We start from the raw sequence: 12,054 nt of genomic DNA, 5'->3' as shown, positions 1-12,054 counted from the left end.
ATTCTGAGGCAAAATTAGGTACATTGTAGGTTAAGATTAATGAAAATAATATTCAAAGTAGGTCTCCACGCCCATCTCTGTATTTATGACAGCGGAGCATCCATATCGGGGTATAATAATAATCGGAAATATCATAGATACGATGGAGTCCGTGTTTACATAACAATGTCAGACCTTTGAACGATCCCCAGTACAGCTTGGAAAACTTCGTTATATATTGGCATTAGTCCGCCCCCCCTTTATTCTGGTTTTGTTCCACATATATTTTCTATGTATTTGGTGATGGTGTTAAAGAATTTGTCATTTAGTAGTCTCACTATTATTAATAAATCATTTGTTATCTGCACCTATTTAACCTGACCTTAATATATCCCGTGCAACGTCTGGTTTCATGATGATACCACCAAGGCTTTGTGGAGAGATAGCGGGTCCATTAGTTCCTGAAATGTTTGTCCAGTAGCCAAGAATCTTAAAGTACTAGAAAGCTTTTTCACATGCTCTGCTTGGTATCCATTTTTGTATGAGGGGCGTAGTCATTTCTAGCGTTGTCCATTAGATACCTACCTGAGAGAGGAGCAACTCCTGTGTTTTCATGAATTTACTTTTTGAACAACTCCATCCAACCTTTAGTGATATGGATACCAAAGCCAGAATAATGCATACACGCAACATATTGCTCATCTTCACGCCACAAGCTTTAGAAGTCAAAATGATTGCATTTTTCATAGTAGTGTAGGGCCATCACTAGCTCTGTCATTGTGCAATCGTGACTGACATTGTATCTGGGCCCTAACAGGAGGCGAAGTTTGAACTCTGGCGCGATAACTAGAGGCTGGGGCTCAGACACCAAGGCTCAAGTCTTGTAGGTGATGAAAGTATTACAGTTTTTTGTTTTTATGTGATTTTGATTGTCGTAGAAATTGTTTATTGCTGACTCGATTTAAGATTGTAATGGTTGCCATAAATATCATCATTATTGCTTTTACTTTTAGAATTATTATTGGTTCTAAAAGTATTATTATAATTCCTGTTATAATTGTTTTTATTTCTGCACTAAGTATCTTGTCTCGTGAAACAGGTTATTTACATGTTTCATGACTTGCTAATGAACATTTTTACAGAAGGTTTATGTTACAGTATCTCTCTCTCTCTCTCTCTCTCTCTCTCTCTCTCTCTCTCTCTCTCTCTCTCTCTCTCTCTCTTCCCCCGTTGCTAATTCTGTAAATAATGGGAAGACTTTTGAACGATGCAACTTTTTCATTATCGAAAAGTCCTTCTATCACGTACAAAGTGAGAATTTCTAAACGTGATATACCTCTCCTCATGTTTGAAATTAGCCATCGATGTTTAAGTGGGATTTAAAACACATTACCAATTTATTATTATTATATATATATATATATATATATATATATATATATATATATATATATATATATATATATATATATATATATATAGTGTGTGTGTGTGTGTGTGTGTGTTTATAAGTACATACACATTATATACATAAATGTGCTTATTTATTTAAAGTGCATATTACGTTATAAACGTCAGCTCGCAATCCTTATCAACATTATCCAGCAAAAGAAAAAAAAAGTAAATGAAACGTGTTTTCTTTTCTTTCAAAAAGACGTGTCCTTAATCAAGTATGTGGGCATTGTGACCGCTTAAAAATTTCTGGCACACTTTTCGAAGAGGGAAATAGTGCGCTTCTCCAGTTGAGATGACTTCTTTCTTCCACAAAAAAAACTTTTGATTAACTTGACTAAAGTTCCGTAAAAAATGGGTCGAGTTTGAGCAGCCATTACTTGTAATTGTAGTTTTCTCTTCGGCATTTACATCAACCACACTTACAATAGTTTACAATAGTTTCTGGTATCAGTCCCTCTTTTCTTTATACTTGGTTGCAAATGTTGCATTTAGGGCTGCATGTTAACAAACACATGTATGTACATGTGTGTATGTGTATATATATATATATATATATATATATATATATATATATATATATATATATATATATATATATATATATATATATATATATATATATATATATATATGTATGTGTGTGTTATATATTTAATATATATATATATATATATATATATATATATATATATATATATATATATATATATATATATATATGTATGTATGTATATGTATATATATATATATATATATATATATATATATATATATATATATATATATATATATATATATATATATATACAGTATATATATATATATATGTATATATATATATATCTATATATCTACATACGTATACGTTTAGTTTTTCTTGCTTAGATTCCTCGCTTCGTTTGATACGATGATAAATATTTCCGTTGTAAATGTTTGGGAAGCATTAAATGTTTGTCCTTGTTCTTGGGTTTCCAGTGGGAACTGCAGTAATATTTTTTTTTTTTTTTTGTATGTTAGTCAACGCTTTATTCATAAAGAGAAAAGGGTTATGGGTTCTGTGGATTTTTTGGAATGAGAGAGAGAGAGAGAGAGAGAGAGAGAGAGAGAGAGAGAGAGAGAGAGAGAGAGAGAGAGAGAGAGCTGTAAATAAGATTGTTATTTTTACCACTATTTTTATTTTTTCCGAAGAATTGTCATTGGCTGTTATAGCAGTATTGTTAATCTTTCTGCTATTATTGTTTTGAGTACTATACTAAGTAAATGTTCATATGAAATAACTCGATGTCTTATAATAGCATTGATTATGTTAGAGCATCTCTCTCTCTCTCTCTCTCTCGTTGCAAGGCAATCACGACTCATGCTGGCACCCAGACCCTCAAACCAGAATTAATAAATAAACAGAGAAATGTTTCAGATGTCTTACATTATTTCGTTCAAAACTCTTAAAATAAGGATCCATTAAAATGGATGTATTGATTTCTTCCTAAATAAATGGATTTGTCCATTTTATTCGCCTCTCAAACGGTAATATGTTAAATTTTTATCGCAGTAACATTTTAACATCTTTTCAGTACATTAGTCACAATCCCCAGCCCATTAAACTTTATGGTTGTTTCTGTAATTGGCGTAAGTGGATGTTGCTGGTTTTGATTCATTGTTCGGAAAGGGGAAAGCTGATGGTATTGAAAGCAGGCAGTATTCAAGTATTTTTTTTTTTATTAAGTCTCTTCTATCACGTATTTGATATTCAAGTTGTATTGAATACTGGAACGTGACTTTTCCCAGCCAACCCATTTTCTCATCGGGTTACTTTCATATCGCGACGTCTGAAAAGGCACTCATGCATAAAGATGTCATTAATTCATTCAATCAATTTTTCGTAATTGTGTGAGACACAACGCATTAAACCTCGAAGACCAAGTAAGCTAGGAAGATGAAAACTGACGCACGGATAAACATCAAGGTAAATACTATTAATTTCCCTTCCTTATCCGTCTTTCGGTTGTCATCCGACTCTTGGTGCTTGTTTGCTCAGTCTGCTTAGTGCTTCGTCAGTCTGATGTCGCTCGTGTGTCTTGCTTCATCACAGCATGCTATCCCCACTGTCAGGGCGCTTCAGACCCTTCTTGTAGATTAGATTCTTCCGACGAATTTGTTTTCATTTCCTCGGTCGAGGTTTCCTCCAACTGCTTTGTAATCTGACGAGAGAAACTTCTCAGTTTTATTGTTCTTAATATTTGCGAATACTAAAACTGTTACAATAATTTATTGTTCTTGTCATTTGTCTTGATAAATTTATTTTTTCCTATCGAAGCATGCCAAATTATATACTAATTATTTCAGAAGGTTTACAAACGCATAGATATTAAAAACAACTATAATGATTTTTCATTCGCCTTGACAAATTCATCCGTTTTCCTGTCAAACGTGATACATATTTGATACGTATGATAATTCTGTTCATTTTATCTGTTAAGCATTGTTTTCTTCACGAATCCAAGTTGAAGTTATGCTTGCCACCTAAATAACTTTTGTTCACCAAAATACGTTTTGCCCCACTCAGACTACATAATATAAACCTTTCAGAGTATACAGTAAGGCATTATTCCCTGAGGATGTCTGAAAACTCCTTGTTTATTTAAGGAACTCCGGGATCCCTTCCCTCTCCATTTCGATTGTTGTTCTCAAAAGTTTGCTGCATATTCTCTCTCTCTTACAAACGCACACCCTCTCTCTCTCTCTCTCTCTCTCTCTCTCTCTCTCTCCTCACCATCTCTCTCTCTTTACACATACACACACACATCCATCTCTCTCTCTCTCTCTCTCTCTCTCTCTCACACACACACACACACACACACACACACACACACACACAACAATGAAGGGGAATGCAACAGAACACCCTGCGAAACACCGAGAATGTATTTGCTTGGAAGAAGTATTTACCTTCTAAAACAATTGCTTCAACATGGGAGGGTTTTTTCTTTATTCTTTCAATTCTCTGTAAATAAGAAGAGAGGATATCATATCTTTCATCTTGACACATCTCTGCCAGTGTCAGCTCGGATTTTCCGCCGTTTCTTCACTTCGTCCTTCTACTGCCAGGCTCAGAACTGTCTCAGTTTTATTCTTTCCATTTCAGGTGTGTCGTTTCTGTCGTGCAGTGCTTGTGTGGTTTTTAAGAATTTTGTAGCTGCTGTCAGTCGTATTTTTTACATTATATTTAAAGATGCTGTTGTGTTTAATAACATGCATAACCATATTTGTATTAGTATTCATTCATTGTCTTCTTTTCCTGCGAAGAGTTTCGTGATTTTTCATTGCAAAAGGGGCAGTCATGCAAACTTGTTTTCGCCTTTGTAGTGAATGCGTTTCGTAAAAGCATTAATTATCAATGTTCTTTTTAATGTCAGTTTATCATTATTATTACTCCCATGTTTATATTTTATGATTGCATATATTTTTATGAGTAGGCGCCTTTCTTATGGATACATTGTTGTCACACGTAGCTCCTTTTATATTTTTTAGTTTATTATTAATTTCTCATATCAAAGAATATTTATGATTTACCAACCATTTCTTCGCAAAGCAAGCCCGATTATAGTAAATTGTATGATATAAAATTGATGATATGTACTCTATAAACACATTTAATTCTACCAGTTTAAACTAAGATGCAGGAACATACGATAGTTCATTATGGATTTAATATAATTAGTCCTTCAAATTTTCTCTTGCTGAAAGACTGTCGTGAACTTCATAATAATACGAAAGATTGATTCTATGCAATAACAAGTAAAAAATGCGCCGAAGTTTCTTCGGCGCAGTCGAGTTTTCTGTACATCATATAATGAAGGCCACCGAAAATAGATATATCTTTCGGTGGTCTCGGTGTAATGCTGTATTAGCCGCGGCCCATGAAACTTTAACCACGGCCCGGAGGTAGTCTGGCCTATGTCGTTGCAGGTAGACGCACGATAATAGCTACCTTTAACCCAAATCAGATAAAAATCACTGAGGCTAGAAGGCTGCAATTTGGTATGTTTAATGATTGAAGGGTGGATGATCAACACACCAATTTGCAGCCCTCTAACCTCAGTAGTGTTTGAAATCTGACGGCGGACGGAAAAAAGTGCGGACGGACAGATAAAGCCGGCACAATAGTTTTCTTTTGAGAAACTAAAAATTGGTTTCGTTCGTGTCGACTTCTGGATGATAAAAATTCTCATACTTAAAAGAAAAGGGACATTTATTAATCTATGTTTTATTAACCTAGCGTGATGGGTTTTCCTGTTGCTTCAAATTTACATTTTGTCCCTCCGTGCATTTTCAAAATATATATAGAATCTACTGACCACTTTTTATCAGATGCGTATGCTGTTTTAATAACCACAATTCCCTCTTAACTTCTCGAATTCTTCATTTTGATTCGCTTGTCACTACAAAGCTTTAAGGATCCAAATGCAAGAATATGACGTAAGTTTGATGTCGTAGTAGGATCTGAACCCGCATCCAGAGTATCAGAATGAGAAGGACAAAAGGTCTTTTGCCACTTATTCATACGTATACCTGGCGAATTCAGATACGTTTTTCTTGCTTTATTAGGCTGAAGTATATATATAGAATCTACTGATAATTTTTCACTAAATACTCTGGATGAGGGTTCGAATCCTGCTGCGGACATCAGAATTAATTCATATTCTTGCGTTTGGATCTAAGACTTTGTAGTGACAAACGTATCTAAAAAGTGTGCAGAATTCGAGAAGTTAAGAGGACATTGTGGATATTACAATTTCCAAAGCGTTTACTTCATTCAGGCCCATTTCACAGATTCGGATCTCTCTTTCTGTTGGTCTACCTTGCTATTTTTCTTCCTCTAACACTTGCCGGACTTTGACTCCTCGATGTTAGCAAGGCTTCTCTTCACATCCTAGCGGACAGTCACGACGTCGTACATCAGGGCTCGAACAGATTTCTACACCAAATGGCCAAGGACTCGAGCGGAGGCCATGTCCAAATCTTACCGGCAGTGATATTGCATATGCAATGCCTCCGACTTAGAGTTACGGCTTTCCATTCTAGACCAGCGGGACCCTCTTGATACAGCTTTCACTAAATTTTGTCGGGAGATATTGGCATTTAATATTGTAAATCTGTTTTACAGATTAATTTTTAAAGTTAGGCTTAGTATGCAAGATTTCTTGCTGTCCAACACCTCTGGGCGTTCAGGCTTAAGTACTTAAAATTCTAACGAATAATTTCAATCTCTGTTCAACAAGATTCTGCATCGAAAACGAATATCAACGATGTTGGAATAAAGTCAGTTAATCTTTTTGTTTCATGGCTTTGAATTATTATGACTTTCAAGGAATCAATCTTATTGATTCTCTTTTCAGTTGCCTCCATTTCTGTGAATTCGTTTCTTGGTACCATTCTTACCTTATGGTTGACACTTTGTAAAACTTTAACATTTTGTAATAGTTTAATGCGGATTGCTTTTATAAAGGTTCATATATGTGCCTGTGCTCTTAAGTGTATTTCTCTATGCGCGTACCAAACCTCAATTTCTGTGGTATTCTTTAATATTTGTTTGTATTCTTCACAACGTTTACTTAACGACTTACCAGAACATGACCTAATTCCCTTTCCTGCCGTGATGAGAGAAAAGCTTTAGATCAAGAAAAAGTTGGCATATTAACAATAAAGTAATAAAAACACGTTCCCCGTGTGCTTCTTGAATGGCTAAGAAAAAGGCCACTGTTGAAACGTAGACATTGTTTTTTTACAGTGTTTTTTCTTAACCATATTCGCAATACACGAGGATAATGCGTTTAATCAGCAATGCACTGCAGCAGTTGTTCTCAGCTCGTTTCCGCCCAGTAGAAAAATATCGTGGACCATTTATTTTTTTATTAATGATAAATAAAACATTGGCAGTAAACACTTTTAGAATGAAATATACATCTTTTACAAAAATTACGACCTGAAGGTCATCGTCGTACTTTTTTATGGTAATAACACAGTAAAATGGCCAATTATTTATCAGGAAAAAGATGTCCTTATTGCATTTCAGTAAATTTGAAAATATATGTACCCATCTCCAGTTTACTGCCAAATATAGTGAACCATGAGGACCGACTAAAATGTCACCGTGCACCACGAGTGGTCCAAGGACTACCAGTTGAGAACCACTGCACTACAGTACATATAAAGTTTGCCTAATAGAATACGCCGCATATCTGGAGAGGCTGGACTTATGATAAATCAGGGAAAAGAGAAGTATATGCTGAGGATGCACAAAGGGATGAAATGTCAGTAGACAGTGAAAAGATTAATGGGAATGAGTCTTGCAAATAGTTAAGAGCATAATCCAATACAGATTCCCTTTAGTTTAGAATGTAGTGAAAAGATAAAAAAAACAAATCAAACAGTGGGTAGGCTGAATATTTTGGGCATCAAACAGACAGAAATTACACACGAAAGTAAAATACGGGCTGTACTATATTATTATTATTATTATTATTATTATTATTATTATTATTATTATTATTATTATTATTATTATTATTCGGAAGATAAATAGGGATTTATCTTCTGAATAATAATATATCCCTATTCATATGAACAGGCCTAAAGGGGCCATTGACTTGATGATGATGATAATAATAATAATAATAATAATAATAATAATAATAATAATAATAATAATAATAATAAATCCCTATTCATATGGACAGGCCTAAAGGGGCCATTGACTTGAAATTCAAGCTTCCAAAGAATGCGGTGTTCATTTAAGAATATATCAATGATTTTGTCTGTTTGAGAATAAGTCTTTAAGAAGAAAATTAGGGGTCAGATGGCAGTTTAGAGAGAAATAACACCATATGGGAAATTACAAAGATTCATATGGAGTTAAGGTGATGGAATTTAAAAGTTTTGTGAACACTGATGAATGATTATGGTGAACGTTTAACCTTCGTTTAAATATTCGCACGAGAATTACGTGTATGATACCTGGCTGTCCTGTTGCAGTCTCTGGAGAGGCCAGCGTTAATAGCGGCGACCTCACTTCGAGAAAGTTTCCCAATATGGCCAGAAGTTGTCCCAATTGTCTCCCCGTCCCTCGTGGTCTCTTGGACGCTGTTCCCTTTGCCTGCACCCAGAGTTGGCCTTTATTAGTTTTGCAAGTTACTTTATTTCCCGAGACCTCTGGCCATAATCCGCTAAGAAGCGATACGTTTTTGTAGATATTGACAAAGGGAGAGTTCCCTCTTTTGGTTTCTTGCACAAGAAGCGTTATTAGCAAATAAAACGCGTAACAAAGCCTCTAGCATTGTTATATGTAATTCACAGATATTATGCATACACACACACGTTTCATAATATTCCTTTCTTTTAAAGGTCCTCGTCTTTTGATCATTACAAACAAAATGTCAATGTTTGTTTCCATTTCATTTTTTGTCAAACGTTACGCGTTTTCTGTACGTAAAAAAATTTAATTTGATTCTATTTTAACGAACAGAATATGTGATATCTTGCTTTTCCAGTTATCTCAGCAGTGGAATTGGCTATTAGCTTGGTCCTTGTGAATCATATACGTCATCGCTTCCATACGTCTTCACTGATGCTGTGATTTTCGTTGTTTTGCAATAATACATTCACTGTTTAGGATACTGAATTACTCATTTTGAACTGACTGCAGGCACGCGCGTTTTGTATAGACTCAAGCACGTATGTCTGCTTGTATTTGTCTTTATGAATACTTATGATATTTTTGTCATCTATTATGCTACATTTCACATGAATGCCATCATCAGCTGTTTATTGTGACCTTACCAATAAACGTGGTCTTGGGACCCACTAACTAGCTCATGAATGGCTCGTTAACTTCCTGGGTTATGGCCTCGTTATTGACGACATCTATGGTCTGGGAGTCTGGGATTCATAATTTGATAGTGCATGTTACGGTTGTTCCCTTCATGTGTTGTTTCTCTTCTTGTTGCGTCGTTGTTACACTGTTTTTTATTTGAATTACCATTTAATTTTTTTATTTTAATGCTCCAGTGTCACATTTCACTTTCGATTCTACACTGTAATTTATATATATATATATATATATATATATATATATATATATATATATATATATATATATATATATATAAATTTATATATACATACACATACATATGTATATCCATACATAATTTACGTATCCATATTTATATATCCCCCCACACACACACACACACACACACACACATATATATATATATATATATATATATTATATATATATATATATATATATATATATATATATATATATATATATAAAAGGTGTATATACTGTATATTTGTTGCATTCTTAATTTCTGCTGTATATCATAATTTTTCTTGTTAGAACTCAGTGGTTAGAGGTTTAAAGTTTCACATTATTATTAGCATTTTTTTACTGAATGTTGCTGATTGCAGTTTCGTCATTTACATTAATAACATTCTGAGAGCCTTTGAAATATCACCGTTTAATATATTTGGGTAAACGCAACAGTTTTTACCTAAGGTTGAAAGCCTTAATGAGAGGCGGAGCCTCTTACCGGCTTGCTTACCAGTTATATTATTTCGTTCTGAACCGATTCACCAGATTTTTGCTTGCTAAACACTCAGTTCATCAACGTTAAAAAAAAAGGGAAAACAAGAAATGCAGAAAAATATAATGCTAATGGTATTAGTGAACTTATTAATATTTCGCAATAATCTTACTAGCAGTATGAAGGTTCTAGTAATACAAAAAGATTATGATAATAAGAGGTAGAAGTGATGAAAAAGTACGGACATACTTTATAGGCAGTTTTTCTTCTTCTGTAAGCGTGATATTGCCCTCGGGTGCAAATTCTTTCTTATTTAATTCAAGTTTTTGCTCGCCGCGTCAAGTAGATCGTCAGCACGTGGCTCATGCCGGTGTCTTTATTGAATCTTGGATATAAATACCTTGATTTTTCTGTTTCGATAGGTACGGCTTCCGATATTAAACAGACTTGTAAATGGTTTCCAGCGTCAATGATTTCTTTTTATTATGGAGGAGAATGTCCATCATCTCGGTGTGAAAGACGCTAAATAAAGAACCTAATAATAACGATGACAGTGTGAATAGCTTCAGCATTATGGACGGACTTTGTTAACTTCCCAAGAAGTAGATTTATTCACATCATTGGTCGGTTATTCTTTATCAGCACGGACGACTATCAGGCTTGTTTTGCAACATAATTCATATTGACACCTGTGTTAGAGGTCACGGGTCATTTCTTCTGAACAGTTATGCTCCCAAAATTAGAAGTATGAAGAAAAGGTGGCCCAGTCCTTGGGAATCAGCAAAACATCCAACCCTTTGAACTGTGACCCGACTGAAGCTCTATAAAGGAGAATCAACAGACCGGTAAAATAAGCCAATAAAGCTGCAGTAAAATAAGGAAAAGAAAAAAAGAAAGTAAAGCTTCAAGATGCCGCGGGAGACTACGAACACAACCATATAACACGAAAGGGGATATTCCGCTTTATTCGTGAGCATGTAATTTTTTCCTCCACTTTATGGGCTTCTTTGAAAGGCAAATCGCCTCAGCAAATCCAAGCAGGAACAGAAAACAAAAACAAAAACAAAAAAAGAGAGAAAAAACTAAATCTCATCAGGAGATAAGCAGCGCCGACAAAACAAACACTGCATATCCGGGGAAGCCTTTTTCAGCGTCGGAGGAATCCGTACGTGTCGCGGTAATCGCATTTAATACAAACTTGCTCTTAAAAGAGGAAAAGGTTAAAGAAGCAAAATTGTCGTAACTCTGCTGACGTTTAGCTTAGTAACAGGTCAACAACTCGGGTTTAACCCTGTGGTTTTCTTCCTCTTTTCTTTTTCTACCTTTTTATCTGGTTTATTTTTCTTGACCTAATGATTTCTGTCTACTTCATTTGGTTCATGACGAACGCTGTTGGTATCATGTTTATCTTTTCATTTAATGTTCATGTTTTTTTATATTAGATAATTAGTTTCTTGCCGCATTGAAAAACACATTTCAGCATATTTTCAAGGATATTTTATGCGTGCGTGTTGTTATCGTTCATTTATTAATTTTTTACTTAGTTTTAGTTTTCTGTAAAACAAGACTATTGTGCTGGCTTTGTCTGCCCGTCCGCACTTTATTCTGTCCTCAATTTTTCACTCCGCCCTCAGATCTTAAAAACTACTGAGGCTAGAGGGCTGCAAATTGGTATGTTGATCATCCATCCTCCACTCATCAAACAACTCAAATTGCAACCCTCTAGCCCCAGTAGTTTTTATTTTATTTAAGGTTAAAGTTAGCCATAATCGTGCTTCTGGCAACTATATAGGGTAGGCCACCACCGGGCTGTGGTTAAAGTTTCATGGGCCGAGGCTCGTAAAGCATCATACCGAGACCACCGAAAGTTAGATCGATTTTCGGTGGCCTCGATTATACGCTGTACAGAAAACCCGATTGCGCCGAACAACCTTGGCGCATTTGTTACTTTTTTTTTCCAGATTATGTAAATAAATTTTTTGTGCTTCGCATTTTTCTAGGTATCCGGATAGCTATCCTCGAGCTACTT

The sequence above is a fragment of the Macrobrachium rosenbergii genome, chromosome 17 (assembly GCF_040412425.1).
Source record: "Macrobrachium rosenbergii isolate ZJJX-2024 chromosome 17, ASM4041242v1, whole genome shotgun sequence".
NCBI lineage: Eukaryota > Metazoa > Arthropoda > Malacostraca > Decapoda > Palaemonidae > Macrobrachium > Macrobrachium rosenbergii.
Note: the sequence above shows the minus strand (reverse complement) of the source record.